The sequence below is a fragment of the Ranitomeya variabilis genome, chromosome 4, assembly GCF_051348905.1.
Source record: "Ranitomeya variabilis isolate aRanVar5 chromosome 4, aRanVar5.hap1, whole genome shotgun sequence".
In the NCBI taxonomy this organism is placed as follows: Eukaryota; Metazoa; Chordata; class Amphibia; order Anura; family Dendrobatidae; genus Ranitomeya; species Ranitomeya variabilis.
Genome location: NC_135235.1, coordinates 471,382,138 through 471,395,208, shown reverse-complemented (window position 1 = coordinate 471,395,208; position 13,071 = coordinate 471,382,138). Strand labels below are relative to the sequence as shown.

The following is a 13,071-nucleotide window of genomic DNA, read 5'->3' as shown; positions in this document are numbered from 1 at the left end:
CACTTAAGATATAAATAACATATATTATGGGGCATTAAAGTGATTTATCACTTCTAGTGCTTATATGGTGCTTATTTGGGATACAAAAGGGGTGTGCAGCCTAGTAAAGCGGCTGTATTGTGCAGTAGCATCTTCATTTTTTAACTTTTTTCTATATAAATTTTGTTATTAAATATTGTCTCTAATAAAATATTTGAATTTTATATTGGCATTTGCTTCCGTTTATTCGGATTGGTTTATATGTTGCTGTGGGAAGCGCCACTAATTAAGCCTAGTTTTGTTTATAGGTGCACCTTATAAGTTGTTTTACAGTAACAAATACCGTTACTTTGGTTACGTTTTGCAAACAATGAGGAAGTCTAGTGGAAGAGGTCATGGCCGTGGGCGGTCATTGTCAGCTGGTAATGATGGTAGTGATGGTGGAGCATCAGGTGGTTGTGGTAAAAGCAGTACAGCACCTAAGTCTCGAGTTGTTGAGCCAGGTTCGTCGTCTGGCTACACAAGGCCTCGAACGCTCTCTTTTCTGGGAGTAGGAAAACCACTTTTGAAGCCGGAGCAGGAGGAACAAGTATTGGCTTTCATTGCTGACTCTGCCTCTAGCTCTTTCGCCTCCTCCTCGGAAAGTGCCAAATGTCAGAGCAGTGCATCGTCAGTGGATGCTCCCGGTCAGGAACAAGTCGCTTCCTTGTGTCCTTCACCCAGAACAACAGTGAAGGATGCGTCAGTCGACACAACAGGTTACTCCATGGAGCTCTTTACACATACTGTTCCTGGGTTAGACAGTGAAACAGTTAACAGGCCATGCCCATTAGAAGTTGAATCGGACATGGAGTGCACAGATGCACAGCCACAGCCAGATTACTATGCTGTTCCTTTGACTCAGACCAGAACATTGCCCTCGCAGTGTACTGAGGCAGAATCAAACCCAGCGGAGACTATGGTGCCCCGTCACGAACGCTATACCACCGGCTTACACGGTGACACAGACAAAGTTGCACACGACATAGAAGAGGAGGTCATAGATGACCCAGTTGTTGACCCCAATTGGCAGCCATTGGGGGAACAGGGTGCAGGCGGCAGTAGTTCTGAAGCGGAGGATGAGGAGCCACAGCAGGCATCAACATCACAACAGGTTCCATCTGCCGGGCCCGTATCTGGCCAAAAACGCTTGGCAAAACCAAAACCAGTTGGAGGACAGCGTGGCCATCCGGTTAAAGAAGCTCAGTCTGCAATGCCTGAAAAGGTATCCGATAGTAGAAAGAGTGCAGTCTGGCATTTTTTTAAACAACATGCAAATGATCAGCGCAAAGTCATCTGTCAAAAATGTTCAACTACCTTAAGCAGAGGTCAGAATCTTAAAAGTCTAAATACAAGTTGCATGCATAGACATTTATCCACCATGCATTTGCAAGCCTGGACTAACTACCAAACGTCCCTAAAGGTTGCAGCACCCTCGACCAATGAAGCTAGTCAGCAACGCTACATCCCTTCCCTCCCTGTAAGCCCACCATTTCCCGCACCACCTGCAGTATCTGTGCAGCTTTCGTCGCCAGGCCAAAGCAGTCAGGGAATCACCAGGTTAGTAGTAGGAAACACTGCATGTAGGGCACCGGCAAGAATACCATCTCCAACCCTCTCTCAGTCACCCATGTCCACCGGCACCCCCGCTAGTTCCACCGTATGCAGCTCTCCAGTCCAGCTCACCCTTCATGAGACTCTCGTTAGGAAAAGGAAGTACTCATCCTCGCATCCGCGTACACAGGGTTTGAACGCCCACATTGCTAGACTAATCTCATTAGAGATGATGCCCTACCGGTTAGTTGAAAGCGAAGCTTTCAAAGCGCTGATGGACTACGCTGTACCACGCTACGAGCTACCCAGTCGACACTTCTTTTCTAGAAAAGCCATCCCAGCCCTCCAACAGCATGTTAAAGACCGCATCGTCCATGCACTCAGGCAGTCTGTGACTACAAAGGTGCATCTGACAACAGATGCATGGACCAGTAGGCATGGCCAGGGATGTTACGTGTCCATCACGGCACACTGGGTGAATGTGGTGGATGCAGGGTCCACAGGGGACAGCAATATTGGGACAGTTCTGCCTAGCCCACGGTCAAGGAAAGAGTTGGCTGTAGGCGTTCGCCCCCCCTCCTCTTCCTCGTCCTCCTGCAGAAGCGAGAGCTCATCCACAGACCGCAGTCGCACATCCACTCCATCCGCAGCTGCCACTGTTGCACACCAGGTGTGCCATTATGGGACAGCTAGTGGCAAGCGTCAGCAGGCTGTATTGGCAATGAAGTGTTTGGGCGACAACAGACACACCGCGGAAGTTCTGTCCGAGTTCTTGCAGAAAGAAACTCAGTCATGGCTGGGCACTGTACATCTTGAGGCAGGCAAGGTAGTGAGTGATAACGGAAGGAATTTCATGGCTGCCATAGCCCTTTCCCAACTGAAACACATTCCTTGCCTGGCTCACACCTTAAACCTGGTGGTGCAGTGCTTCCTGAAAAGTTATCCGGGGTTACCTGACCTGCTCCTCAAAGTGCGCAGACTTTGCTCGCATATCCGCTGTTCGCCCGTACACTCCAGCCGTATGTAGAACTATCAGCGGTCTTTGAACCCTCCCCAGCATCGCCTAATCATCGACGTTGCCACAAGGTGGAACTCCACACTGCACATGCTTCAGAGACTGTGCGAACAGAGGCGTGCTGTTATGTTTTTGTGGGAGGATACACATACACGGGCAGGCAGTTGGATGGCAGACATGGAGTTGTCAGGTGTGCAGTGGTCGAAGCTACAAGACCTGTGTCAAGTCCTTCAGTGTTTTGAGGAATGCACACGGCTGGTTAGTGCAGACAACGCCATAATAAGCATGAGCATCCCCCTAATGCGTCTGCTGATGCAAAGTTTGACGCACATAAAGGAGCAGGCGTCTGCAGCCGAGGAAGAGGAAAGCCTTGATGACAGTCAGCCATTGTCTGGTCAGGGCCGTGTAGAGGACGCGGTAGCGGGCGAAGAGGAGGAGGACGAGGAGGATGATGGGGATGAGTACTTTTTGAATGAGGAAGCTTCTCCTGGGCCAACCGAAATTAGTGGCGTTGCAAGGCCGGGTTCTGTTTTTTTAAGGGAGACAAGTGACGTAGATTTGCCTGTAACTGCCCCTCAAACCAGCACAACCGCAGATTTGACAACTGGAACTTTGGCCCACATGGCGGATTATGCCTTATGTATCCTCAAAAGGGACCCACGCATTATTAAAATGATGAGCGATGACGATTACTGGTTGGCCTGCATCCTTGACCGTCGCTATAAAGGCAAATTGCAAAATATTATGCCACATGAGAACCTCGAACAAATATTAGCAACCAAACAAGCTACTCTTGTAGACCGTTTGATTCAGGCATTCCCAGCACACAGCGCCGGTGATGGTTCTCACACGAGCTGCAGGGGGCTACAGGGCAGAGGTGTTAGAGGTGCACAAATCAGAAGTGGCGTTGGACAGAGGGGTTTTCTGACCAGGTTGTGGAGCGATTTCACAATGATCGCAGACAGGACAGGTACTGCAGCATCTATTCAAAGTGACAGGAGACAACATTTGTCCAGTATGGTTACTAACTATTTTTCATCCCTTATCGATGTTCTCCCTCAACCGTCATTCCCATTTGATTACTGGGCATCCAAATTAGACACCTGGCCTGAATTGGCAGAATATGCATTGCAGGAGCTTGCTTGCCCAGCAGCTAGTGTGCTATCAGAAAGAGTATTCAGTGCTGCTGGTTCAATATTAACCGAAAAAAGGACTCGTCTGGCTACCCAAAATGTGGATGATCTCACCTTCATTAAAATGAACCACTCCTGGATTTCAAATTATTTTGCCCCACCTTTCCCGGCTGACACCTAGCTTTCCTATAAAAAGGTCTTGCTTGTGGACTAGTCTTACTGAGTGTTCCAATCTCTTAATTTGCAGCAGCTGTTTGTCCAGCATACGACATGTTTACACCTCCCTCAATGGGAAAATTCCCCCAACGGGGCCGTGGTCTCGCCAATTGGCGCAAGCACCCGTTACAGTGCTGTTTGTCTGAAGAGGTGGGTGTGCCCGCTTTTGGTCGACGGCACTGCCACTGGGTCCCTCATAGTACAATGAAGTGTCTCTGGCGGTGGTGGTGCGCACCCAACGTCAGACACACCGTTGTAACATGAGGGGCCCTGGGACGGTACCGCCGGCCACAAGAGAGTTCCCCCCCAGCTCAAACTGTGCTCTACCACGTGCAAAATTATCTCGCACAGCTCCACCAATGTTTAGTCTATGCGCTGACATCATTCAATGCCTGGCACTGACAATACCAATTTGTTGACATCTATGATGCTAGTTAAAGTAGTCTGGGTCAGTGTCCTATATTGACACCAGTAAATACTTACTGCCAAATTACTTTGTCAGAAACTCAGCAGATGAGCCCACCCCTGTACCTAAGTATGCCACACTTTTTTTGTTGTTGTTTTGCGAGACATTAACATCTATTTATTTTTTGTGAGTACTAACTGTGTCAGACACTCCTTGCAATCGTCCTCCGCTGACCACACCAATGCTGCCTGTGTACCCCTGCGAGATAACTCTAAGTGCCTTGAGCCTATTTTTATTTATTTTAGGCCTAGTAAGCCTGTCTGCGGTCCCTCCTTGCAATCCTCCTCCTCCGCTGACCACAATGCTGCCTGTGTATCATGTAACCGATTTAAAACTTCCTTTAGCCTATTTTTATTTATTTTAGGCCTAGTAAGCCTGTCTGCGGTCCCTCCTTGCAATCCTCCTCCTCCGCTGACCACAATGCTGCCTGTGTATCATGTAACCGATTTAAAACTGCCTTGAGCCTATTTTTATTTATTTTAGGCCTAGTAAGCCTGTCTACGGTCCCTCCTTGCAATCCTCCTCCTCCGCTGACCACAATGCTGCCTGTGTATCTATGTAACCGATTTAAAACTGCCTTGAGCCTATTTTTATTTATTTTAGGCCTAGTAAGCCTGTCTGCGGTCCCTCCTTGCAATCCTCCTCCTCCGCTGACCACAATGCTGCCTGTGTATCCATGTAACCGATTTAAAACTGCCTTGAGCCTATTTTTATTTATTTTAGGCCTAGTAAGCCTGTCTGCGGTCCCTCCTTGCAATCCTCCTCCGCTGACCACAATGCTGCCTGTGTATCCATGTAACCGATTTAAAACTGCCTTGAGCCTACTTTTTGTTATTTTAGGCCTAGTAAGCCTGTCTGCGGTCCCTCCTTGCAATCGTCCTCCTCCGCTGACCACAGTGCTGCCTGTGTATCCATGTAACCGATTTAAAACTGCCTTGAGCCTACTTTTTGTTATTTTAGGCCTAGTAAGCCTGTCTGTGGTCCCTCCTTGCAATCCTCCTCCTCCGCTGACCACACCAATGCTGCCTTTGTACCCCTGCGAGATAACTAAGTGCCTTGAGCCTATTTTTATTTATTTTAGGCCTAGTAAGCCTGTCTGCGGTCCCTCCTTGCAATCCTCCTCCTCCACTGACCACAATGCTGCCTGTGTATCATGTAACCGATTTAAAACTGCCTTGAGCCTATTTTTATTTATTTTAGGCCTAGTAAGCCTGTCTGCGGTCCCTCCTTGCAATCCTCCTCCTCCGCTGACCACAATGCTGCCTGTGTATCATGTAACCGATTTAAAACTGCCTTGAGCCTATTTTTATTTATTTTAGGCCTAGTAAGCCTGTCTGCGGTCCCTCTTTGCAATCCTCCTCCTCCGCTGACCACAATGCTGCCTGTGTATCCATGTAACTGATTTAAAACTGCCTTGAGCCTATTTTTATTTATTTTAGGCCTAGTAAGCCTGTCTGCGGTCCCTCCTTGCAATCCTCCTCCTCCGCTGACCCCAATGCTGCCTGTGTATCCATGTAACCGATTTAAAACTGCCTTGAGCCTATTTTTATTTATTTTAGGCCTAGTAAGCCTGTCTGCGGTCCCTCCTTGCAATCCTCCTCCTCCGCTAACCACAATGCTGCCTGTGTATCCATGTAGCCGATTTAAAACTGCCTTGAGCCTACTTTTTGTTATTTTAGGCCTAGTAAGCCTGTCTGCGGTCCCTCCTTGCAATCCTCCTCCTCCGCTGACCACAATGCTGCCTGTAGATCCATGTAACCGATTTAAAACTGCCTTGAGCCTACTTTTTGTAATTTTAGGCCTAGTAAGCCTGTCTGCGGTCCCTCCTTGCAATCCTCCTCCTCCGCTGACCACAATGCTGCCTGTGTATCCATGTAACCGATTTAAAACTGCCTTGAGCCTACTTTTTGTTATTTTAGGCCTAGTAAGCCTGTCTGCGGTCCCTCCTTGCAATCCTCCTCCTCCGCTGACCACAATGCTGCCTGTGTATCATGTAACCGATTTAAAACTGCCTTGAGCCTATTTTTATTTATTTTAGGCCTAGTAAGCCTGTCTACGGTCCCTCCTTGCAATCCTCCTCCTCCGCTGACCACAATGCTGCCTGTGTATCTATGTAACCGATTTAAAACTGCCTTGAGCCTATTTTTATTTATTTTAGGCCTAGTAAGCCTGTCTGCGGTCCCTCCTTGCAATCCTCCTCCTCCGCTGACCACAATGCTGCCTGTGTATCCATGTAACCGATTTAAAACTGCCTTGAGCCTATTTTTATTTATTTTAGGCCTAGTAAGCCTGTCTGCGGTCCCTCCTTGCAATCCTCCTCCGCTGACCACAATGCTGCCTGTGTATCCATGTAACCGATTTAAAACTGCCTTGAGCCTACTTTTTGTTATTTTAGGCCTAGTAAGCCTGTCTGCGGTCCCTCCTTGCAATCGTCCTCCTCCGCTGACCACAGTGCTGCCTGTGTATCCATGTAACCGATTTAAAACTGCCTTGAGCCTACTTTTTGTTATTTTAGGCCTAGTAAGCCTGTCTGTGGTCCCTCCTTGCAATCCTCCTCCTCCGCTGACCACACCAATGCTGCCTTTGTACCCCTGCGAGATAACTAAGTGCCTTGAGCCTATTTTTATTTATTTTAGGCCTAGTAAGCCTGTCTGCGGTCCCTCCTTGCAATCCTCCTCCTCCACTGACCACAATGCTGCCTGTGTATCATGTAACCGATTTAAAACTGCCTTGAGCCTATTTTTATTTATTTTAGGCCTAGTAAGCCTGTCTGCGGTCCCTCCTTGCAATCCTCCTCCTCCGCTGACCACAATGCTGCCTGTGTATCATGTAACCGATTTAAAACTGCCTTGAGCCTATTTTTATTTATTTTAGGCCTAGTAAGCCTGTCTGCGGTCCCTCTTTGCAATCCTCCTCCTCCGCTGACCACAATGCTGCCTGTGTATCCATGTAACTGATTTAAAACTGCCTTGAGCCTATTTTTATTTATTTTAGGCCTAGTAAGCCTGTCTGCGGTCCCTCCTTGCAATCCTCCTCCTCCGCTGACCCCAATGCTGCCTGTGTATCCATGTAACCGATTTAAAACTGCCTTGAGCCTATTTTTATTTATTTTAGGCCTAGTAAGCCTGTCTGCGGTCCCTCCTTGCAATCCTCCTCCTCCGCTAACCACAATGCTGCCTGTGTATCCATGTAGCCGATTTAAAACTGCCTTGAGCCTACTTTTTGTTATTTTAGGCCTAGTAAGCCTGTCTGCGGTCCCTCCTTGCAATCCTCCTCCTCCGCTGACCACAATGCTGCCTGTAGATCCATGTAACCGATTTAAAACTGCCTTGAGCCTACTTTTTGTAATTTTAGGCCTAGTAAGCCTGTCTGCGGTCCCTCCTTGCAATCCTCCTCCTCCGCTGACCACAATGCTGCCTGTGTATCCATGTAACCGATTTAAAACTGCCTTGAGCCTACTTTTTGTTATTTTAGGCCTAGTAAGCCTGTCTGCGGTCCCTCCTTGCAATCCTCCTCCTCCGCTGACCACACCAATGCTGCCCGTGTACCCCTGGAACCTATTTTAAAGTGCATAGAGCCTATTTTTAGTTATTTTAGGCCTTGTAAGCCTGTCTGCGGTCCCTCCTTGCAATCCTCCTCCTCCGCTGACCACACCAATGCTGCCCGTGTACCCCTGGAACCTATTTTAAAGTGCCTAAAGAGCCTATTTCTTTATTTTATGTAATATTAAAAAAGCCATGATGGACTACGCTGTCCCACGCTACGAGCTACCCAGTCGACACTTCTTTTGCAAGAAAAGCCATCCCAGCCCTCCACCAGCACCACCTCCATTGTCCATGCACTCTGGCAATCTGTGAGTACAAAGGTGCACCTGACAACAGATTCATGGACCTGTAGGCATGGCCACGGAAGGTTACGTGTCCATTACGGCGCAATGGGTTAATGTGGTGGATGCATGGTCCACAGGGGACAGCCTACTAAGTCTGTCTGCAGTCCCTAATTCAAATTGTCCTCCACTGTGTAAATCTGAGCTTCAACCTTCTGGCTCTCATTAAGTGCTTTTTTTAAAAAAATTGGTGGTTGGGGCCTAATAACTCTGTTTGCCGCTCCCTGGTGTTGTCCTCAACTGAATAAATCTGAGCTTCAACCTTCTGGCTCTCATTAAGTGTTTTTTTTTTTTTAAATTGGTGGTTGGGGCCTAATAACTCTGTTTGCCGCTCCCTGGTGTTGTCCTCAACTGAATAAATCTGAGCTTCAACCTTCTGGCTCTCATTAAGTGCTTTTTTAAAAAAAATTGGTGGTTGGGGCCTAATAACTCTGTTTGCCGCTCCCTGGTGTTGTGCTCAACTGAATAAATCTGAGCTTCAACCTTCTGGCTCTCATTAAGTGCTTTTTTAAAAAAAATTGGTGGTTGGGGCCTAATAACTCTGTTTGCCGCTCCCTGGTGTTGTCCTCAACTGAATAAATCTGAGCTTCAACCTTCTGGCTCTCATTAAGTGCTTTTTTAAAAAAAATTGGTGGTTGGGGCCTAATAACTCTGTTTGCCGCTCCCTGGTGTTGTCCTCAACTGAATAAATCTGAGCTTCAACCTTCTGGCTCTCATTAAGTGCTTTTTTAAAAAAAAAATTGGTGGTTGGGGCCTAATAACTCTGTTTGCCGCTCCCTGGTGTTGTCCTCAACTGAATAAATCTGAGCTTCAACCTTCTGGCTCTCATTAAGTGCTTTTTAAAAAAAAATTGGTGGTTGGGGCCTAATAACTCTGTTTGCCGCTCCCTGGTGTTGTCCTCAACTGAATAAATCTGAGCTGTAACCTTCTGGCTCTCATTAAGTGCTTTTTTAAAAAAAATTGGTGGTTGGGGCCTAATAGCTCTGTTTGCCGCTCACTGGTGTTGTCCTCAACTGAATAAATCTGAGCTTCAACCTTCTGGCTCTCATTAAGTGCTTTTTTAAAAAAAATTGGTGGTTGGGGCCTAATAACTCTGTTTGCCGCTCCCTGGTGTTGTCCTCAACTGAATAAATCTGCGCTTCAACCTTCTGGCTCTCATTAAGTGCTTTTTTTTTAAAAAAATTGGTGGTTGGGGCCTAAAAGCTCTGTTTGCCGCTCACTGGTGTTGTCCTCAACTGAATAAATCTGAGCTTCAACCTTCTGGCTCTCATTAAGTGCTTTTTTAAAAAAAATTGGTGGTTGGGGCCTAATAACTCTGTTTGCCGCTCCCTGGTGTTGTCCTCCTCCTGAGTGTTCTCCTCCTCCTTGGTGTTCTCCTCCAGGTTGCCTTGTCTGAGCTTCAACCTTCTGGCTCTCATTAAGTGCTTTTTTAACAAAAAATTGGTGGTTACGGCCTACTAACGGTGTCTGCCGCTCCATGGTGTTGTCCTCCACTGTATAAAGCTGAGCTTCAGTCTTTAGGCTTTTGGCCTATAGTAGCAGATATTAAACTGCATTTGGCCTACTAGTGTGGTTGGGTCCTTAAAACAGTGTCTGCTGCTCCTGGGTTTGCTACTCCACTGAACAAAGCAATGCCGCCTGTTTAGTCCTGTTACCAATTTTGAACTGCATTTAGCCTACTTTATTCTTTGGCCCTATATCTGTGTTTCCTCCTCATCCTGCCCATTGCCCAGCCACTGCTAGATGAGTCTGCTGGTACATTGACCTAGACCACTACATTCCCCTTGCACTCTACACAGCCAGAATCTGACCCTGCTGAAAGTAAGGTTCCCCTTCCCGCATGTTATACCACCTTACACAGGGACAAAGAGGAAGGTGCAGATGAAAGTGTAGGTTCCTTCATCAGGTGGGGGGCATACTCGTTGGCGACATCACTGGCACAGGGCCCCTCAGAGTACGCAAAAGTGTCGCTGCTGGTGGGAAGCGCCCCCGCCGTGCAAACACACCGCTGTACTTTGAGGGGCCCTGTGCCAGTGCCAATGCCAACGAGTGGGCCCCCCCTGCTTGCTTAGGATCACAGCACTTGCAAACTTGACATACTTACCTCTCCCTGCTCCACCGCCGTGGCGTAGTCCACGTTTCCTGGGCCCACTAAAACCTTGAACCAGCCCTACCCCCCACAACTTTTGCCAAATGACCCCCAATTTCCAATGCCCAACTATTATTATAAAGTTAATTAAGATTGACAAGCTTCAGAAACAAGAATGGATGTTTTTGGCATTAAAATGGGCACTGTAGGTGTTTTCCTGGCCTCCACTCACTGCCGACTATGCTTCCCCATTGACTTGCATTGGGTTTCGTGTTTCGGTCGATCCCCGACTTTTAGCGATAATCGGCCGACTGCACTCGACTCGACTTTGGACAAAGTCGGGTTTCGCAAAACCCGACTCGATCCTAAAAAAATGAAAGTCGCTTAACCCTAAAACCATACACATTAGATAAGTGGCAGACAAATGATAATGTTGTGCATTGTATAGATTTATTCTCATGATGTCATGATACGAGCAATCTTCCAGGTAATACATGTGAACTAAACTTTATTTCCAGGTGTCCTTTGTTCTGCATCTGATGGTCAGTGCTTAAAGAAGCACTTCCAACAAAGTTTTTGTCTTCTTAATATATTGCAATCAACATATTATATATCACTGTGTTCTTACAATTGCTCATTTTACCCAACTAATTTCTCTCTATGTAGAAACAGAAAGTCTCTTTTCTCTGCATGAGTCATCTTCCTCTTCAACTCCTGACCCATTTGCTCCCTCCTTCCCCCTGCCAGGGACTTTTGCAGTGATGACTCATGCAGGGAAAATAGACTTTTTGCACATAGAGCATAGAAGGATTCAGCTGGTCTTTTTTAATCACCTGATGTCACTAATCTAATGGGAAAGAGAAGAATTAACTGGGTAGATGGGCAAAAAGAGCAATTGTAAGTACACTGTGCTTTATAATATGATTACTGCAATATATTAAGAGGATAAAAATAATGATGGGAGGAGTGCTTCTTTGAGCAGTTTTGTCAAAACCTCCAATTCCAGCTGATTCTGCAATAATCTTCTTCAGATACTGATAACCTATTTGCTTTGCACTTTGGTGTTGTGGAATACTTCTTTTTATGTGGTGTGTCTGTTGTCTATGGTACTAAATCTAGCTAAATGTTTCCAATTAGTTTTAGGCTTTGGTTCTGTTTTTGACCACATATTCTTGTTTTTGACTTTACCTCTGTTCTCGCTAATGGTTAACAAACACCATAAAGCAGAGATTACTTTGAGAGCTATAACCATTAAACTCCCTTGCATCAAACAACATACTGCTTTTTGATCCTAAAGACTCAGTTCAAATCAAATCAACAATAGGTAGTGGGATTGCGTAGATTTACCGAATTACTAAAAAAAAGATAATGATGAAAAAAATAATAACACCAGTAATGATAACGATAGTATTAATAATCTTATTCATATTAATAATGACAGCAATAATAACATAAAACATGTATTAAAAAAGCATCTTGTACTGTTTGAGAAAACATAGTTGATATGTAGTACATAAGCTAGATGTATAGTATATAAGTTAGATTTCCATTTTTGGTTACCGTATGTTAATCTATAAGAAGTTCAATGCATATTCACACATATGTACTGTATATACAAACTTTTTAACTTTTGAGTGCCTGAGTTTAAAATATTTCACTTTCTATTTAAAAAGGAGAAGTAACGTTATTAAAGGAAGAAAATCAAGAAGTAAAAAGAAATACCCAGCTATCACACTGTCTACATGAGTGATTAACCACATGTAGATAACGACATAGGCTTGATGGGTTTATTAACAAAGTCCAAGAGTGCAACTATGTACAAACTGCAATAATCTCAGTGAAAGTTATGAAGTGAACATAAATACCTTATTGGTAGCACTGGGTTGTTGTATAGCTACAGTTTTTGATTATTAACAATAGAAATATATGACAAACATTGATATACCAGGGGAAAATATGTACTATAAATATAAAAATCAATATATTATGTACCCCTGCTCAGTAGATAGGACCAAATGTGGGCAGCTTGCCAAATCAATACAATCAAGGGGGGAAAAAGAGCCAAAATAGCAATCATAGAGTCCATATGTATACAGTGCAAATTATCTTTATTGGTCAGAATCAATACTATAGAAGAAAGAATCCTGCACCGCTGCAACACCTGAGCCAAAATATCCACTGTGTGTGATTACCACGTCAAATGCACCGCTCTTTCGGATTCACGGATGCCAAACTCTGTAAACAATTGCATACATCCATATACTGAAGAGTAAGAAGGGTGGCACCCACTGTTTCTAAAATCCAATCTTTATTGTGACGATTTAAAACATCTTCATCAGGGGAGGTGTAGAACGGGAAGAAAAAAATCGGTCCGATTTTTTCTTCCCATTCTACACCCACCCCCCTGCTGCTGAAGATGTATTAAATCGTCACAATAAAGATTGGATTTTGGAAGCGGTGAGTGCCACTCTTTTTACTCTTCAGTATATGGATATCTTTATTGGTCACATACACAAGTTAAGGTGGACGAAGTTAAAAGGCGGCTAAAAGCAGCCCTGCAGTGCCAGGGGTGGGTGCGACAAATCATCTAGCGCATTACACAATGATGCCATAAAAAGGATTCCCTATAGCAATGTTCAAACAATATAATTAAATAGTTAAATATAGGTAGATCCAAATACAGCAATGAAGAGT

General features: G+C 45.4%; 1 protein-coding gene across 2 annotated transcripts in view; it reads right to left on the bottom strand.

The window, feature by feature from the left end:
* The window catches only part of LOC143765267 (unconventional myosin-XVB-like), a 161,201-nt gene that overhangs the window by 118,979 nt on the left and 29,151 nt on the right, over positions 1 to 13,071 (bottom strand). The gene's annotated exons all lie outside the window — the stretch shown is intronic.